The sequence below is a fragment of the Magnolia sinica genome, chromosome 10, assembly GCF_029962835.1.
Source record: "Magnolia sinica isolate HGM2019 chromosome 10, MsV1, whole genome shotgun sequence".
In the NCBI taxonomy this organism is placed as follows: Eukaryota; Viridiplantae; Streptophyta; class Magnoliopsida; order Magnoliales; family Magnoliaceae; genus Magnolia; species Magnolia sinica.
In genome coordinates, this window is record NC_080582.1 from 71,265,603 (window position 1) to 71,285,948 (window position 20,346).

Here is a 20,346-nt window from a genome sequence, read left to right on the forward strand (position 1 = left end):
ATTTAGTCAATATGCTTAGGGCCTGTTTGGGAGCCTGGAAGTTGGAATCAACTTTAATCTAAAAGTAGCTATGCATGTACATTCACAGGGGTTTGAATTTAATTACTAAATCAACTTTAATATTTCTAATTAGTGAGGTATGTCATGTTAGAAACAATGGTTGTAATAAGCCTGCTGAAATATATGCTTCGCTCAAAATAATGAAATTCCAAGTCTTGGATGTGCCACAAGCACAAGGTCATGTTCGAGTGATTTACCAACAATTTTTAGCAGCTGATTTATATGGACAATGTTTGAATGGTGCTAATCATCATATTAAAGTAATTATATTGATGCAATTGATAATCTAGTTGTTTTTGGATATCATTAGTGGGTCATGTGCCCAACAGAATAATAGTACGGTGACGCACGTTACTCATACAACTATAGAAACGATTTCAGGTGTAATCCAAGCTCTAACAGCGGACTTCAAACCCCCTCTCTGGAGTGATTTGAAACCAACTGTTGACAACCAAACAAGGGATTTAGAACCCCCTCAAATTCCCCTAAATCCATGGTGTAGCGAGTGAATCAGTACGCAGTCTGCTTCGGTGTCTCAACCCATATGTGGCTCCAGGGTGGCAGACGAGTCGCGCTCTACCCAGCTGGAGGCAATCCCATCCTATTGACTTTGGTTTACAGCTCAGCAATGCATTATTGAATGACCAAAAGCAAGAGATGGTGAGAACGTCAGCGAGGGCCGAGTTGAGGCCAAGTGATTGAAGTTTCTTGGGAGAAAGATAGAGAGAGAGAGAGGCTAAGATGGCTGCTGAGGCTGTTGTTTCGTTCGCCGTAGGAAAAGTCAGCGATTTCCTGGTTCAACAGGCAGTTTCACTCTATGAAGTGCGTGATCAGGTGGAGTGGATCGATAGAGAATTGAGGCGGATGCAGTGCTTCTTGAAAGATGCGGATGCAAAACAAGGCGGTGATGCAAGAGTCAAGAATTGGGTGGCAGATGTAAGAGACGTTGCTTACGATGCAGAAGACGTCATCGACACCTTCATCCTTAAAATACAACGACAAAGGAGAAGTGGGTTCGTTGGTTTCTTCAAAAGCTGCGTGTCCATCGATTTATTGGCTCGACGTGAGCTCCGGAATGAAATTGAACGGATAAAGAATAAAATCGGGGAGATCTCTGATAGTAGAGTGAGGTATGGCATTAAAGATGTGGGAGAAGGAAGTGGTTCCATGGGTGAAAGTTTACGAAGGCAAAGGCAAACTTGTCCTCTATTTGGAGAGACAGAAGTCGTCGGTTTTGATGAAGAAATAAAGACACTGGTGGCACGGTTGATAGATGGCGATTCACGACGTTGTGTGGTTTCTGTAGTTGGAATGGGTGGTCTCGGTAAGACCACTCTTGCAATTAAAGTGTATAACAATGAGGCTGTTAAGAAACATTTTGATTGTTGTGCTTGGGTTTTTGTATCTCAGCAATATGTGGTGAGAGATCTTTTGCATAGCCTTATAAAAGTCTTCATGATTCTTACTAAAGAAGAGCTTGAGATGGTGGAGAAAATGAATGATGTTCAGTTGAAGGAAAAGCTTTTTAATCATTTGAAGGAGAAGAGATTTCTTGTGGTGCTGGACGATAAATGGAATACTGAAGCATGGGATTCTTTAGTGGCTGCTTTTCCAGATATGAACAAGGGAAGTCGAGTCCTACTCACCACCCGCAACAGAGATGTAGCTTCATATGCAGATGCGCGGAGCTCTCCCCATGAGCTGCAGCTTTTAGGAGACGAAGACGGATGGAAATTATTTTGTAAGAAAACATTTTTAGAGCAGGGTATCCATTACCAGCAAAATTTAGAGAAGATCGGAGAAGAGATTGTGAAAAAATGTCATGGTTTGCCTCTTGCTATTGTTGTCATTGGGGGCTTATTGTCAAGGAAAGCGAAGGATCCAAACGAGTGGGGGAAAGTACTCCAGAGAATTAGCTCGCAATCCATTGATGATAAATATCAAATTGCAATCATATTAGCTTTAAGCTATGAAGATCTACCCTACCATCTGAAGCCATACTTTCTCTACTTCAGTGTTTTTCCAGAAGACTATGAGATCAGTGCTAAGAAATTGATTCATCTGTGGGTCGCAGAAGGATTTGTAGAGCCAATAGGGGGCGAAACGGTGGAGGAAGCTGCAGCAGATTGCCTTGAGGAACTGATCCGTAGAAGTCTGATTCAAGTAGTGAAAAGAAATTTCATTGGCAGAGTGAAAAGATGCCGTATCCATGATCTCTTACTTGAACTCTCAATTTCAAAAGCCAAGGAAGATAAATTCCTCGATGTTCATCGTGGAGATACAAATCCTCTCTCTCCTTCGAAAGCACGCCGGCTTGCTATTCATCATGCCACTAGCAGGTGCACTTCTTTAAATCAAGCTAACCAATACCTTCGTTCTGTGTCGTGCTTTGCTTTCGAGGATGCATGGCTGGGGAAAAAGCAAGAGGAGTTTCTTTATAGAGGATTCAATTTGCTTAGGGTGTTGCATTTAGATGTATCTAGTACAGCATTGCGAAAGCTTCCGAACGCAATAGGTACACTGATCCACTTGAGATACCTTGGCTTCAGGATGAGTAAATTCACAAGAAGCCTCCCATCATCCCTAAGCAATCTTTGCGGTTTAGAAACACTGCATGTAGAAGCAGGTCCAGTCAATATCTACATACCCAGTTGTATTTGGAAGATGCAACAATTAAGGCATGTGGATGTGGCCTTAGGATTATAAAAAGTAACGGTTTCAGGTCTAAAAGAATAGTCGGGCGTCCATCACTCGGACTTGATTGTTTACTTAATCTCCAGACTCTAAAAGGTGTGGAGGCTGGCGATTGGATAGAGGATTGGTTAGGAAAGCTAACTAATCTCAAGAAACTACTAATTTGGGGGATCTTCTGGAGTAGGCATGCGAAGGGATTGTCCAGCTCTCTTCCCAAATTGGACCGCCTCCAGTCTTTACAGTTGCATTGGGAGGATACCATTCCAGTGTTTATGCCTTTTTCACATCACCTGCATATGAAGAAGATGTTTTTGAGGGGAAAGTTAGAAAAGCTACCCGAGTCGTATGAATTCTCACCCAACCTCACTAAGCTTACCTTGAAATTGTCCAAGTTAATGGAAGACCCGATGGCAACATTAGAGAAACTACCAAACCTTCGGATTCTCATATTGCTTAGGGCTTCATACGGGGGAAAGGAAATGGTGTGCTCTTCACAAGGGTTTCCTCAACTCGAATCCTTACATGATGAAGAGTTTCATGAATTAGAAGAATGGATAATAGAGGAAGGAGCGATGCCGAGGCTTTTACATTTGCTGGTTTGGGTATGCTCTCATTTAAAGATGATTCCAGAAGGACTGCAACATGTGACTACCCTCAAGAAATTGGATGTGCGTTACATGCCCAATGAATTCAAAGACAGAATGCAGGAAAACGGCGGAGAGGATTGGCGTAAGATTCAACACATACCCTCCATCGAAATAAAATAAGTTGCTGTTGAGGCTGGCTATCAAAGGCAGGTGAGTTTAGTTGCTTGTTTCTTCCACCAATGAAAAAATGCATGGAAGGTCACATTCAACATCTTTACAAAGGTGGGTGAGCTTTTCTTCTTCTTTGCTTTATTTCCCTCTGCTTCATCCACACCATAAACTATAATTACACACGTTCTAACTTTTAATTATATTAATTAATATTATTTTTTTTCAGTTTGCGCAAGTGGGGCCCCTGTTTCGGGTGCATGGCCCAATTTTTTTCATTTTCAATCATTGAAATAGACGGTCCACTTGTACTAACTAAAATTCCAAATGGGAAAAAGTTTAGTTTAGATGATACAAACTACTAACAAATTACTAACAAATTTTGTAAGTGGAATTGAAGCAACCAAAATTGAAGTGTCCAAATTATGGTTTTAGCTTAGATGCATCATGTATTTAAAAAAAAAAAAAAAAACACTTATCTGATTATTTGACTCTCACATTTGTTGATATTTATTTGCACGATTAAAATTAGAAAATATCCAATTAGGGCATATAATCAACCTGATTTTGGAACTATGACTTCGCGACCATATTTCCTACAATTAAACTATTTTAATTTAAGTTAATATATGCTATATGTACAACTTCTGAGTGGTTGTGTCTCATGCATCATAGGCTTGCCTGAGTATCATATAGAGTGAAAACTTGGGTTTAGGTTAATCCAACCCAAGTTTGGGTCGGGTTTTCAAGGTCCTATCGGTTGGAAATTGCCAACCTTATTTGAATTCGGGTTGGGTTCTAGTTGAATAAATTCAGGTCAAGTTAGGTTGGGTTGGGAATAATCACATGTATTTGGGTTGGGTTGGGTCGGGTGAGTTGGGTTGAGTATAGAGGATTTCGGGTTGGCTTTGGTTGGGTACCTTAGGTTCCAATTCTGGTTGGGTCAGTTGCAGGTTGGATTTTCTTGAAGTCAGGTTGAGTTGAGTTGACGAATTGCACTCCTGGATTCATATAACTCTTAAGGTATTCAAAATCAGTTATGTAACACCCTTAATGTTAATGGTCATAACGGTTACGTGCTACGGGGTCGAAATGTCCACAACGGCCGTTGTAGAAAAACAGGCCATTGAACTCCATTGCTCTTAACAGTTAATATCCTTTCTTTGAATGCTTAAGGATGTAATGAGACTTGAAAATCTCAAGTGTTTACAATCCAACCGATTTACATGCCATCACATGTGCCTAGATAGAAAACAACTGCAAGATCCAAGCTGTCCATCAGTTGGGCCCTGCTCCTACAACGGCCTGGGTCTGTAATCAGTCAGATCTAACAGTTGATACATCAGATGGGGCAATCTACAAGACAAATGAACAGCTAAAACATGCTTAGCCAGCCATCAATTTGTCCCATATGCAGTGGCCTACACAATCATACAGATGGGCCATAGCCCAAAATCAGGGGAATCGACTATATTGGTCATATGATCAATGCTACAAATGGACTTAATACAAATCTGAGTGCACTGACAGAGCTTCTGTCGGTCACTTCAGTGTCATTTCTCAAAGGAGAAAAAACTTTCTTACTTGATAGATAGATTGGAATCTATTAATTTGCAAATCTAAGGGTCACTCTAATTGCATGAGCAATCCAAGTTTAACAAATTTTTTTCTTCTTATATATCTTGAATGGCTAATTGAATTCCAAATCTTATTGAGGTAATTTTACTTGATTTTGTTTATGGTTATGTTGTTAATGCTTTCTCTAGTTTACTAGATACGATATAAAGTTTTTCAAGTCCTATCATGTTATAGTTTGCTTTTCTCCGGCATGTTATTTTTAATGACATGATCACGTAATTAACAACCCAATAGTTCGAATGTCCTAACATTTCATCTATTGGGACCCATCATCAGATAAGTGGGTAGGAAAGAAATGTTTAAAACTAAATCTGCCTTATCTTAACCATCCTTCAAATTGGTGCCTGGAATATATATATATATATATATATATATATATATATATATATATATATATATATATATATATATATAACTCCATCAAATAGTTATAACAATTAGGTACTTGCAATTCTGCATGATAGTGAAGCAAATGCCACATTGCCTAAGTGATCAATTCTAACCATTGATTATTATGCATGTCATGATGGTGGAGGTCGGTTGATTCTACAAGCATATAGATCCCAGTCCCTCTGACATCGCTTCACATCTAATGTGGTACTCATGTGCAAGATCAAGCCATCCATCAGGTGAAGCCATTGTGAATGTCCCCTGACCTATGAATCAAAATGGACTATTAAGCAGTGGGTCCATACACATGCATTAAAGCTGATTATAAGATTTTATTAATACAAATTTTATAGTTTATGAAAGGATTTCTCTGTTAGTTTTAAATAAAATCATTATTTTATTTTTACAAATAACAGTGTATTTGTAAAAGTTCTATAGTACAATAAAGAGCCACCTCTAAATGAATTTTACATGAGCTTTACCCTAATCCTACTCAAACCAAGTTATATAATATCTATACCTGAAATTCCTCAGGCTCTGCCAGTCATGACTAGATGTAGGGTGCATCAGTGGATCAAGTAAATCAGAATACAAGATACATTAATGCAATGTATCAATCTTTTTCATTTTCATTTTCTATTTTGCTTCATCAACTGAATTTGGTATTTATTTTTATGCAATGATTTGGTGTAAATATGCTTCAACCACTTGTTTAGATTTGATAATAATAATAATAATAATAATAATCAAATCTCAGTACATTATCAAATTTTAATCCCAGTTTTGATTTGTAGACTCTTGCTTTGGTAGGAGAATCTTGTGGTGGATGCAAAGCGACAGGACCTGCCAACATGTTGACGTACAGACTGCTGGCCTGAAAGTTCATTTCCTTTATATGGTTTTCATACTCTGTAATGGATAATGGTGTAAGTTATTTGCCTGTATTTTCAGAATTTAGCATGACATCTGTATTTTTATCTACCAATCTCTTCATACACTGGTGTGTCTTATGGTGGTTGAATGGAACGATGATGACTTACATCCACTTCTAGTTTGTGATTCCTGTAGTATCCATCAGATTATATAATCTTGAATGGCTTGTTGCATGTGTAATTGAAGTTTAACAACTTTCATGTTTTTTTGGAGATTTATATCATCTTGAATGGTTTGTTGAATGGTCCTAATCACTGCATTGCTCCATTGGGAACTTAATGGGACTCCATCAAATGCACTGTGTCATATTAACTCTTTCATAGAAATATGGTTGTGAATTGAGAATAGGTTACTAGTTAGTATTACTGAAGAAGAAGAAGAAGAAGAAGAAGATGGAAACTACTCACATTTTCTAAAATCAAAGAGTATTAAGGCTGTTAGTTCATCGCTATTTGCACTCGCTAATAAGAGTATCTAGGATTTTTTACCGACCATGGTGCCTACAGATGGAAATTTATAATCAGTTGGGAATTTGGTGGATTACTGTATACAGTTCAGAAATCTTTTCTGTCTCAAAAATCATGGAAAATATTGCTTGTCAACCTCCTGAAATAAAAAAGAAAAATCATTAAGGTTGTCGATGGGCCAGGAATGGGCTCAGCGAGGGTCACACCAAGCCCAGACCCATCCTTCAGGGCTAAAATTGGTCATTAGTTCAGCCCATTAAATTTATAATACAGCATATATGAGGCTGTGCCGTTGGGCAGGGTTCAGCCAGGCCTGCGATCAAGCCCCTCATGGGCCCAGTAGAGTGGGCTCATGCCTAGGCCGAAAAAATTGGGCCCCGCTCTAACCTGATCTAGCTGGAAAATTGATCAAATCCCTATTTCCCACAAGAATGTTCCTAATCTATTCGTTGATCAAGTGGGCTGCACATATACAAAAAATTAAAACTTAAAAAAGCAAAACCAATCATCTGCATGTAAGATGCATGTGTTGCGTAATGATTGTAAAACATGTTGGTAGGATAGAGCACATATAGGTATGACGTAGGGCTAGGTCGGGCTAAAATGTCGCCTACCCTGAAGCTCCTCTTTCTGGCCCTCTTATTGTAGGCCCATCGGATCCTTTTTTAGTAACATTATGAGTGGCTTAGCACACGCATGCACTTTTCATATGCTAGGTGCTATTGATCGTATTTTGCTGCCACTCGTCTTCCTCATTTTTGTTCCAGCAATACTCACAGAGATGGTATTTTGACTTCAACTGGCAGAACCGCATCCATTCCATATGTGAGCACGAAAGGAGTTGTGCCCGTAGCAGACCATACAAATGTTCGATAAGCCCAAAGTGCATATGAGAATATTTCGTACCAGTCGTGATATATTTTGACCATCCTCTTAAATATTCGAATAAGTATTTTATTTGCGGCCTTGACCCCACTATTCATTTGAGGGCAGTAAGGACTTGACTGATGACGTTGAATCTTGAATTTCTCAAGGAAGTCGTCCAACCTTTTATTGATAAAAGTTCACCTGTAATGATGGCATGGGGGACTCTATACCGGCTAATGATATTGTTCTTCATAAATTTTATCACATAAGATGTTGCAATGATGGTGTAGGATATTGTTTCTACCCACTTTGTGAAGTAATCAACTGCCACTAGTATATACTCGTGACCATTTAAAGCCTTCGGGTTGATTTTTCCGATGATGTCGAGACCCCAGATAGAGCAAGGCTAGGGTGTTTTCAGTTTGTAAAGTTTGAAAGCAGGTGCATGAATTTGGTTTGTGTATTCCTAATATTTAAAACACTTCCTGACGTACTGGCAGTAATTTGTCTCCATCACTGGCCAATAATAGCCGAGTCATAGGATCTTCTTTGTCATCATTTGACCGTTCGTGTGTAGGCCGCATACTCTGTCATGAATTTCTGACATGATCTTGATTGCTTTAGTTTCATCAACACAACGAAGGAGGATTTGATCGAATAATCGCTTGTTGAGGATACCCCCGCTGAGAGTGAACTGGGTCGCCAGCCGCTAGATGATGCGGTGGTCAGTTGGCGTAAGCTTCTTCCGTATATTCTTAGTGCTCCAAATATCTTTTGATATCGATATACCTGGGGCAACCGTTATGAGAGGCTTTAGCTTCCTCGATTTGCAAATAGAAAGAAGACTCTTCTTGAAGCTCCACCGTAAGTTCCCACTCAGAAGCTTCCTTGGGAATATCTAGCATTGACACAAGGGTGGCAAGTGCATCCGCAGACTGATTCTTAACTCGAGGTATATACAAGAAAGTGACATCATCGAATTCCTCACTTTGATTCTCGATATAGACGTGATAGGGGATCAGTTTCTCATCTTTGGTCCTCCATTCGTCATTTGTTTAGTTGATGATGAGTTACGAGTCTCAAAAGACCCAAACTTCTTTACGCTTATGATGACGACTTCCTTCAAACCGGCAATGCATGCTTCATACTCAGCCATATTGTTTATGTAGTTGAATGCTAAACGCCTAGAGATAGGAATTGGAAATTCGTTGGGAGAGTAGAGAATTGCTCCTACTCCACTCCGCTTTGAATTAGCTTATCGCCTGCTCCGTTGAAGAAGAGGGTCCATTCTCCTGCCTTTCTTTCTTCTTCTCCCTCGATGAGGAGGATGTCCTCGTCAGGAAAGAACGTCTTCAAAGGTTGGTAATCATACATGGAATGTGCTGCAGGTCAACCAATGCTTGCCCCATGATTGCCTTTAAAATGACAGATGATGTCGAACTTAGAGAGTAGCAGTTGCCACTTTGCAATTATGCTTGTTAGTGCTGGCTTCTTGAACATATAGTTTAACGGGTCCATACAGACAAATAGAAGGGTTGGCTAGGCGACCATGTATTGACAAAGCCATTGACTTGCTAATATTAATTAGAACGTATTATTGGTTATGTACTGAAGATGATTAGAGTAAAGCAAAAGAAGTTCACAAGTTTCTCAAAATTTTTTATGATTGCACAAAGATATTTGCTATAAATAAGTATCTCATAGAAGATGTGTTTTTTTCCATCTATTTGGAAGATCAAGAAAGCCCTAAGAAAAAGTGTCAGTGAGGGTCCAAATTTTCTGTAACTAATAATGTTTGGTATGCAAATGAAGTTTGGTAAATACTGGGACGAATGTCATTTATTAATAGTCTTAACGGTTGTTCTTGACCCTCGATGCAAGATAAGTTATGTTAAGTTCATTTTTATGAAAATTTATTTTGATAAAAAGATGATAACCGAAACCTCCAAGGTTCGTGACACAATCGAAGAATTGTACACTGCGTCGACAACCACATCAAGCAATAAAAAATTTAGAGCTCCTAGTATTTTTACAAAAAATGCCAATATGCTCAACGATGAATATGTCTTTCTTAGTACAAGATGAAACAGATAATGAGACGAAAGAATCAGGGTTAGATTTATATCTCAAAGAGCCAACATAAGGCATTAGGATTCAGAATTTGATATTTTGGAGTGGGTGAATATGAGAGTTAGTGAAGTAAAAAAAAAAAAAAAAACTTTATACTATCGGCGATGGCATGAGACATATTTTCAATATCAATTTCAATTTCAATGGTGGCATCAAAATCTACCTTTAGCACGTGAAGTAGGGTCCTGAGCAAGCATTGAAACTCTTTTTCACCAAAAACAGTTAAAGCATCAATTTGTACACAAGATTGATTACGTCCAATTTAGAGAGGTAATAGTTTTGATATTGAGGAGGAGGATGAGGAAGAGAACAAGTCTCAAGACGAGACTGCATATGCAACAACAACAACGTGAATGAGGTTATGTTAAAAATGATTGTTGTGAAACTGATGTAATATGTACTTGTATGTAATGTTGATAGATGTTATAAGTGCTGCAGTAATGACTTTTATTTCGTTTTCATATTTTAATAATTAAATATGTTATAATTTATATTTCATTATTTCTTTTATTTATCATATTTTATTTTTTGCTTCTGTTTTTCATATTTCGTTATTGCCAAAATATTAATTTCTCTAACATATAAAATGTAGATATGTCTTTAACTGAATCATTGACCGATGTTTGGGACTGTAGTTCCTTAGTTCACTCTCCAAAGTCCAAAAAATTGAAAATTTTGTGTCATATGTGTGGGGTCAAGTTTGTGAACAAAATTAATTGGCTCTGGTTACACTTATCATGTTAGGGTGAAGATGCAAAAACGTGTCCTAAAGCCTCAAAGGAAATTTAACTTCTTTTTCAAGCCCTTATTAATTCGAATAAAAAACCTTCCACCCCACATCCAAACTTTCTAAGGCAGGGGAAGCCAGATTATTAGCATTAGAAGAAAAATAATTCCAACTCACCTTGAAACATAGTATGGAAGAGGCTTCTAGACATCAACGATGTCCTCCAAGATAACATGATGCCAAAAAAGGATCAAATTATATGAATTAAAAAAAAAAAAAAAAGAAGTAACAAACCATCTTAGTTTCTCTCAATTCTTGATGCATTTTATAGGGTGTTGGGAAGTACATATAAATATGCTCACAAAGAAAGTTTAAACTATCTAATTCAAACTATATAAAAGTACGATAAAAAAAAAAAAACTTTCTTTACCTTCTAATTTAAGAAAGGTGAACGAGTACATATTTGAAGAATTGGATATAACTCAAGCTTGAAAAATAAATCTCATCTCCCATAGTAAATAACGATAGTAAAGAAATGCATTTGATGTTGTTGTAAACTTATAAGTTTGTAATTAGAATATTTTTTCTTTTTATTTTGTAAGTTGTTTTTAATTTTACTGTATTATTGATTGAATGTTATGTACAAGTACAACCTTAACTCGAAAGCTCGGCCTCAATTTCAAACCTATCTCAAAAACTCAACTCGAACTCGAACTCAAACTCAAATTCAGCTCGAAAGTTCGAGCTCGAGCTAGGGGTGCCTGCTGATCGAATTGAGCTTAGTTGAGCCCAACTCAACTCAGTTTGAGTTGATGTCCAGCTCTATCAATGATGGTCATTTCCCTACCCACCTTTTCCAATCATTTGACTCACTTGAGTTTTAGATCCGCCTCATATTTTGGACCATGGTCTAACATGATTTGGAAAAACGGATGGACACGATGGATTTCTCACAAACATCATGGTGAACCCTGTCTAACTTCTAATCACATAGTTCCTGCAAAAGGCACAATCTAATCATTTAATTTAATAGACTTGGATTTTCTTAAAAGACTTCCCAAACAAGTTCCTCATGATGATGCTTGTGAGAAATCCTCCCCATTTATCCATATTGAGTGCTCATTTTAAGACATGAGACCAAAAATGAGGTGGATCCAAAGCTCAAGTGGGCCACACAAGAGGAAACACCGGGAATTCAATGACCGTTGTTGAAATATTCACATAGCCATAAAAGTGTAATATTCACATAGCCATAAAAGTGTTTTTTAAAAAATAAAAAATAAAAAAATCAGGCTAAGTTTTTCACGTTTTCAGTTCATCTTAGTGAGAATAACTTTATAAACAGTTTGGATGACATATAAACATCAAGGTGGAGCGATGAAGGTTTTAACCGTACACATTTCCCTCTTATGTGGCTCACCGAGTTTTGGATTCGCCTCATTTTTTGTTGCATTACCTAAAATAAGGCTTCACCGACCTAGCACCCTGCACGTGATCATCTCGTCCTGCGGGCCCAACTGTTATTTTATTAGTCAACTTGCTGGGCCCCACGTTCACAAAAGCCAACGAATTGGGACCCGAAACGAAACAGATGCGAGTATGAAGCCAGAACGTCTCCCTTCTGTCGAACCGACTGCTCCTAAAGTACAAAGAATATTGTAACCATGATGTATTGGAGCCGAATCACATAGCACACGTATATGAGAATATGACCATTCATCTGTTGGACCTTACGCATGGGACAGCAAACACGAATTTGACTTTGGGGAGGGACTCAACCTCCTGATTGGGGGATAAACCACATGCATCATAGATCCAGTAAAGCTACCCACATGCCAGGATGGAGCTCTGTGGGGCCCACCGTGATTTATGTATTTATCTATGCATGTCCATCCGTTCATCCATTTCGATATATATATCATTTTAGGGTATGAGCCAAAAAAAAAAATGACAGAGATATAAGGTCTCAAGTAGACCATATATACCATAAGTAGTGACAGTAACAGCCATTGATAAAACCTTTCAGGCCATTGTGATGTTTATTTGCCATCCAACCTGTTCATAGTGTTAGTTTTGGACAAATGAAAAACACAAATATCAACTTTATCAAAATTTCTACTGCTAAGGAAGGTTTTTACTGATGAGATTCTAATCCCTAGCGGCTCAACAAAATAGAAAACGTAGATAAAACACATACATCATTGTGAACCTGTCCATATGTTGTATGCAATCTTTGTCCAATTGAGTTGCTTTTATAGCTGAGCAATGCATTTTAGAATGACCAGAAGCAAGTAGATTGGAAGCCCATATAACATGTTAGAAATCAAAGTATATAGTACACAACAGAGGATAGATGAAAAAGATAATGAAATGATCAGATCTATCGAGTTCAAGGCTCGACTTAAATAGTCAATTTCTCAAGACAGATTTGTTGTCCTTTTTCTAGTAGTTCCAGCAAGTGCAAACAAATGAAATCTGCAAATTGTCTTCAAGATACAATGAACTCTTAATCTGAATTTCAACACGAAAATTTGCACATTTAAGTATTAAACAAATCTCTAGTTTTAACATTAATATGCCTTAAAATTCTAAATAAACACATCAAGAGATTAGATTTGAGAGATCTTCATAATGAATGATATATCTGAAAATGGAGAGAATGTAATAAAATTTCTGGATTATCGTATCCAGGATTTATACCAAGTGAATGGTCATGGAGTTCTTCCTGAAGAGATACCAATGTGCCTCTTCAAGACATCCATACCCATTCGCAGTAAACAACATTCTTCCATGAAAGGAAATGACCCTTCGTCCTATGGAAGTTATTTTTGTTCCTTTTAAACAGAAAAAGCCATCCAACAGTATAATATTGTTTCCATATGAGCGACATGTGACATAGGTGCCACATGTACAATCATGTCACAATTACTCTCAATCAAGACAAAGGTAATAAAACATCATGGTAGACCCTAGTTCAATTAGGGTTGCACCATAACCCAAAAAGTTTAAACTTTGTGTCAAAAAAACTAAAGCTCTTTTTGCTCCTTGCGACGATGCGCACGTGCGAAGTGCTAAGTGTACCTAATAAAGCGCCCAAGCAACCTACACTGCACGCAGATGGTGCGATTCGTCCTCGAGGAGATTTGAACCCTGGTTGCATAAGCAAAAACCCATTTTCTCACTGACTGATATATATATACTATTTATGAAAAATTTAAATAATTAATATATTTATAATTTACTTTCTAAAAATAACTTTTATTTTTGAAATTTATTTTTATTACAAAAACACAACATAGCATTTTGAGTAAACTATGTGGGGCCCACCTTGAATGTATGTCTTATAAACATTACTCTTTCCTTTTTCTAAATCATTTTAGGGCATAGGCTTAAAATTGAAGCTTTCCTAAGCTCAAGTGGACCATTTTTTTTTTTTTTTTTACATGCACTTATATCCATCACACAGCTATGCAGTCACACTACATGGCTTTTTGTTTTTTATATACTATAACTTAAACCATGACATTGTGTTGAAACTCTTGTGAGTCAAGGCATTAGAAAGGAACCGCTCAAGTGGACCATACTACAAGAAAAAATGAAAATACAGTATCCACTATTGAAACCTTTTTAGAATCTATAGTAATGTTTATTTATCATTCAAACTGTTTGTAGGGTCATGATATGTAAGACCCGTGTCCTAGTTCGTACCGTTCCGTTGCCTTCCGCAGTTCTTCCGATCAAATTTCGGTAACCTTCGCACCGTATCCGGCGTTTGCGCACGATCCTAAGCCAGGTCCCGCACACTGACGTCGGCTCGATCCGAAACTTATGTGTTGGCGATCGCGTCGTCGCTGCGGTTCCAACGCCGTGACTTGCGCACCGAACCGATACCCAGGCAAGAAGATGCCGATCAGCGTTTATTCCAAAGAAATACCGCGCGTTGCGGATTTCGAGGGAATTTCTACACAATTAGTCCCATCAATCAACCATAAATGCAACCATACCTCAAGTACATCAACCCATTCCCTCTTTTTTCAAAAGTCCACCCTCTTTCCACCTCACCACTCCTCTTTTTCTCATTTTCAACAACAACCATACCCCTTTTCAAAAATTTCAACCCAACCCATCACTCATCACCTCATCACCTTACCTCACCCATCCATATCCTCTTTCTCTCCCTCATTTCTCAAAATCTCCAAGCAACCCCAAGCCTTAAACGTCCAAGCTTCCTCTCCCTCTCAAGTGTAGCTTACCTTCCATCCTCCATCTACACCCTCTCATCTCTCGTCCCCACCATCAAAAGTACATCAACCTCCATCAAAGTTGAAGCTAAGGAACATTGGAGTCTAAGGGACCAAGAAGAAGGAAGATAAGGTGGGTGATTTTCCATTATTTTAAATTTTAGGGCCCACTTGTTGGTGGGACCCATTTGGATGTATGTGATTTAATCTAGAGGGCCCATAGTGGCGGGGTTCCTCTACCTCACCGTATATCTCTCTCTCTATCTCTCTCCTTTTCTTTCTTTGTAATGGTGTGGATCCCACCAATGTGTTACATCTACCCCGTCCATCTACATCAGATGGTGTGGCCCACTCTGTTACAGGTGATGATCCACACTATCCACTGTTTGGATGGGCCCAATGTACTTTTTTTTTGTATATATATATATATATATATATTTGGTGGGCCACGTCCATGTGGGACCCATCATAAGGCATGTGTTTATCCACACCGTCCAGCGTCACTGGACGCTGGACGGGCGAGCCCCTTTGTGTTCTTTTAAAAAAAAAAGAGAAGGGAGAGGTGGGCCACTCATGCAGGCCCCACCTTGATGCTTTCATGCAATCCAAGCCGACCACCCTATTTCACAGATCATTTTAGGCGTTGAGCCGAAAAATGATCTCAATCTGAACTTATGGTGGGCCATAGCATAGCGAATGAGTTTCTTACCTTTGATTTACTCCCTAATGCTCCTGTATATCTGAAATAGTCCAATATTGGACTCTATGGGTTTGTATCGAGCCACAGGGGCCAATGGCTGGGATGGATTCGTCTATGGTGGGCCCCATCTATCAAAAACCACCGGATCACTGATTTTCAAAAAAAAAAAAAAATGTAACCAGAGGCACCAGCGTCTGCTGCTGCCGCTGTCAGAGGGCTGGCGGACGGACCGAGCAGGCCCTCACGGCCCAACTATGGGCTCCACGTCGATGTTTTTCGGCCATCCGCACCATGCATTTGATGGGTCCCCTCGGACCAACCGTTCATCCAAAAACTCAGCCGAAATCGGAACTCAGGCGGGCCATACCATCTAAAATCATGTGAAGACATGCCTAAAACATATAAAATCGTTGGTGGGACCTACCTGAGTTTTGGATGCAATTGAAACTTGAATGGGACCCTTACATTTGTGGGACACACACAATGAATGGGCTGAATTTGTGAACCACATTTCGGTGGGCCCCAATTTTCCCAAGGTCCAGTGACCTTATGAGCAATGGCAAATAAAAATTACATTGGGCTCCCTGCCCACGTGACCTGCTCAATAGGTTAGATGAAAAATAAGCATTTCGGTGGGCCCTCCCTTCCTGCGTGGACCTGTGAACAGGTTTGACGTTAAATAAATATTTTCAGTGGGCCCCTGGTCCACACGACCTATCAACAGGTTGTATGGAAAACCAACATTACAGTGGGCCCTATTCAGGCCCACGTGACTTTATGAATAGATTGGATGATAATAAATATTTTAGTGGGCCCTACCCTGGTCCACATGACCTTATGAACAGTTGGGTGGAAAATAAACATTATAATGGGCCCTAAGTTGGGTGGAAAATAAATATTATATTGGGCCCTAGGCCGGGTGGAGAACAACCATTATGGTGAGTCCTACTTGAGACCCGCCTATGTATGTATTGTAAACCACGCCCTCTAATAGTGTGGGCTCCATCATGATGTATGCGTTTCATCCAAGTGTCCAACTGTGTTGAAGATAATCTAAGGCCCATTGTGGAGGCCCATCTTCATGTATTAGTGGTCCTTGTTGAGGCCCACCTTGATAAAGATATGGGGCTCATGTTATGTAGCCCATTGATGTATTTGGGTCCTTGGGTCAAGGCCCAATTAGATGTACAAAAGGCTCATTACAATGTGTGATTCATGGAAGGCCATCCCTTGGGGGCAATGTTGGTTTGATGTCCACATTGTGAGGATAATGTTGGTTAAATGTCCGCATTACGATTCTCCCTAAGGTCCATTAATAGGCCCATACCTGTAGTATATAGGCCGTCCAGGCCCATCTTCATTTTGATCAAAGCCCATTACCACATAACATGTTTAGTATAGATCCATGATTCATGATCATTCGCATCATATGTATGCCTGATGTGAGGAGTGACCGATCATAGCATATGCCTTTGGGCAGACTGTTTATGGGCTCCTTGATAGGCGGAGTTGCCCCATATAAGTGCATGATACATACAGGACTGTTGCATGACTGATAATGTGATTCATGCACTTGCATTTGTGTGATTGTAGTTACTATATGCCCTAGCGACATCAGGGTCATAGCCTCCACAGACACATCGTGGATGGCTGGGTTGGATACCGAAAATGTTTGGTTCTAGCATACGGGCGCTATAGATGTCCCTGGGTGAAAGTCCCTAAACCCGATGGTACCAGAGGATGACTCCAACGTCGAGACCGAGTGGATATATGAGCGCATGAGGGCCGAATACTAGGAGGCCGCGTTTCCCACTGTGTCGTGGTCGGTTGGAAAGGAGTGTGGCCTTACTCGCCCGAGGGTAGGGGGCAATACTAGGCTGAGTTTGACGAGCTCGCGAATGGGTCCGCTATCGACGTGCCGGATAGGTATTGGCAGACTATTGGCTAGGCGGATAGTGAGGTTTCTTACGCTCACTTGGACTGTGCGGCTAGGAGAGCGACAGTGCCATTTGGAGTGTATTGAACCCCAGTGATTATCCAGGATGAGAACTGTACTGATACATGATGAGGATTGACATGCTTGAGTTACATCTCGCATCGCATGGCCGTATTATGGCCGACAGCATTCATATCTTGTACCGCATAGCCTTGGTACGGCTGACTGCATTCATGTGCTCATCACCATGATTCCGCATTACTCTGACCTTGCATTTTGAGCACGTTTATATTGCGCACATACTCACACCACCCTCTAAGCTTTCTATAAGCTTATGCACGATTGATGCGTGCAGGTGACGCCAGGACGCAGTCGCAGCCATAGTCTCGCTGTAGTTGGAGCGTGCAGCCGGGCTTCTGGAGTTTTGTTTCTTTTGTTACATTGTATTTTCCCTTTTCTATCGCATTGTACTCAAAAGTTTTTTATCATAGTGGATTTTGTAGTGGTGTTCTTGTGGTTATTGTTTGTGGGTTATGCTTTTGTTATGCTCATTATGAATCAGACTGATGACTTGAAATCCTCCTTGTAGTATCGCAGGATCGGAACCTGGTGAATGGGTGTCGAGAGCCGAAAATGGGGTTCTACGGAGATTGTCGGTGCCGGATTCGGCGATCAGGAATTCTGTGAGCCTGGTTTCCGAGTTCGGAGCGTGACACGATATATGGATGACAAAAAAAAAAGAAATTATCTTTGGTATAAAACTTTTGTGGATCGTAAAAAGTTTTCAACCGTTAAGTGATGTAGAACGTGTCACAGATACATTCCCAACATGATTGGGCCAAAAGAAGGTGGACTGTAAATTGATCGTAACTTTTGATCCAGGTATCGTTACGGGGCGCACAACCTATCAATCTTTTTTGAAACGGGTCCGTTGCGTCAAAAAACACGCGCTTTTAGCTCAAAAACAAAATTTTAGGAAAAATTTACTATTTTTAGTAATTTCTATTTTTTTAATATTTTTCTATTTTTAGAGTTTCAGAAATTTTTTTTTCTTGTTTAAAAATAACTTTTAATTATATTAGGACTCTTTTAGCAAAAGTTTATTTGAAATTTTTATTTTTAGAAATTAGGCTTTATAATGGTTTTATTAGAATTAGGATTTTTATTAGAGTTAGAATTTTGTTATTTTTGATAATTACGAATTTTGTTTTATATTTTCTTTATTAATGGTGTAAGGAGACACATTAGACAATTATTCATCAATTGATTTCAAATTTTATAGAATTTATTTTTTATTTTACTTGCTTTTTTTTTCATAGATTCACTGCACCAAAATTGGTCGTTAGGACTTTAATGGTTTAGGAACACTTTTCGACCACGGTAAAGTATGGCGTCGCAAAAAATTAGGAACGGTTGAAAACTGTTTCTGATATACGGTGTCGCAAAAAATTAGGGACGGTTGAAAACCGTTTCTGACAGCCGCATCGAAAAAAATTAGGGACGGTTGAAAACCGTCGCAAATTTTGTAACAGTATTTTTTCTTATTTCAAATTTCAAATTCTTTTTTTTTCAATTTTTAGACCCCAAATAAGGAAATGACAATTACACTAACCATGAGAGTGAAACATAAATAAGAACAACATATAACAACATTAAATTATCAAGTACAACTAATAAAACAAAAGGAGAGAGTAAAAGATATGCCTGAATGACACCATGGTCCCTATGATCATGACCCCAAAGGGAGAAATTCCTGAAATGTGAGAAGAAGAAATTGGTATAAGACAAGGTTTCTCCTGCTTGGAGACCATATTCTTTTCATTGAGAAGCTGTATTTTTTTTCAGATCCTTTTTCAACTGCCAGTAATCAACAAATGTGTCTTTCCATTCAGGAACAAGCTGTCCTTCAAACTGCTTTGAGAACTTAACCATATTTCAATCTCTCTGTTTATATAGATCACAGGTTGGGAAAGGAATGCCCACCTGGTGAGAATTGAACTCACTAAACAAAAGGGATCATGTTTAGCTTCAACGTCTAACATATGAACAAAGCAAAAGGAAACAGAGAATTCAACTCACCAAGAAAAGGATTCCCCATTCTGAGAGAATTTCAACATCTATGATGTTTCTAATCAGGCCAAACTGGTTTAGTACAACACCAAAAAAGAAACGCAATATCTGCAACCAAGTGGGGGATCTCAATTATCATTGTAATAGAATGAGAGTGAAATCAATAGGACACATCAAGCTCCTTAGTTCGCTGATAAACCATCTAAGGTTACGTTTTTTTTTTTGCAAATGATTCAGAGTAACAGAGAAAAAAAACTAAAATATTAGGAGTATAAGTATTGCTTACAACTGTGGAAATACTCAAGTTTTTCTTTAATCTTAGCCCCTTGTATGTCTCAAAATGCTCTTATAAACAACTTCCACATGGCTCATTTGGTTACACTAGATATAATGAAATTTCATGATCAATCTAAGGGTGTGTTTGGAAGCACCAAAGTTCATGAAATATTATGATATTCTACAACAGGTTAGGTTGACTAATCATGTAATAACCATCAAATTTCATGATATCTAGTGCAATCCAGCAACTTTCAGAAAATTCAACAAGATGAAGCAGCAATACCTTGTTTGTACTAAGACATTGAACTATGTTCTCATGTTCAAACTGAATTAGAAGAGCAATCCCCTGAAACAAGGTACTTGTCTGTACTTTGTCTACACGTGATATGCTACTTCCTCCAATAGACAAGAATATCATGGAAAAAAAACATAAAAAATACAAGCAGGCCCATGCATCCA

General features: G+C 38.9%; 1 pseudogene; it reads left to right on the forward strand.

The window, feature by feature from the left end:
* Positions 1 to 747: 747 nt before the first annotated feature.
* LOC131216952 (putative disease resistance protein At1g50180) lies at positions 748 to 6,664 on the forward strand (annotated as a pseudogene).
* The last annotated feature ends 13,682 nt before the right edge of the window (positions 6,665 to 20,346 follow it).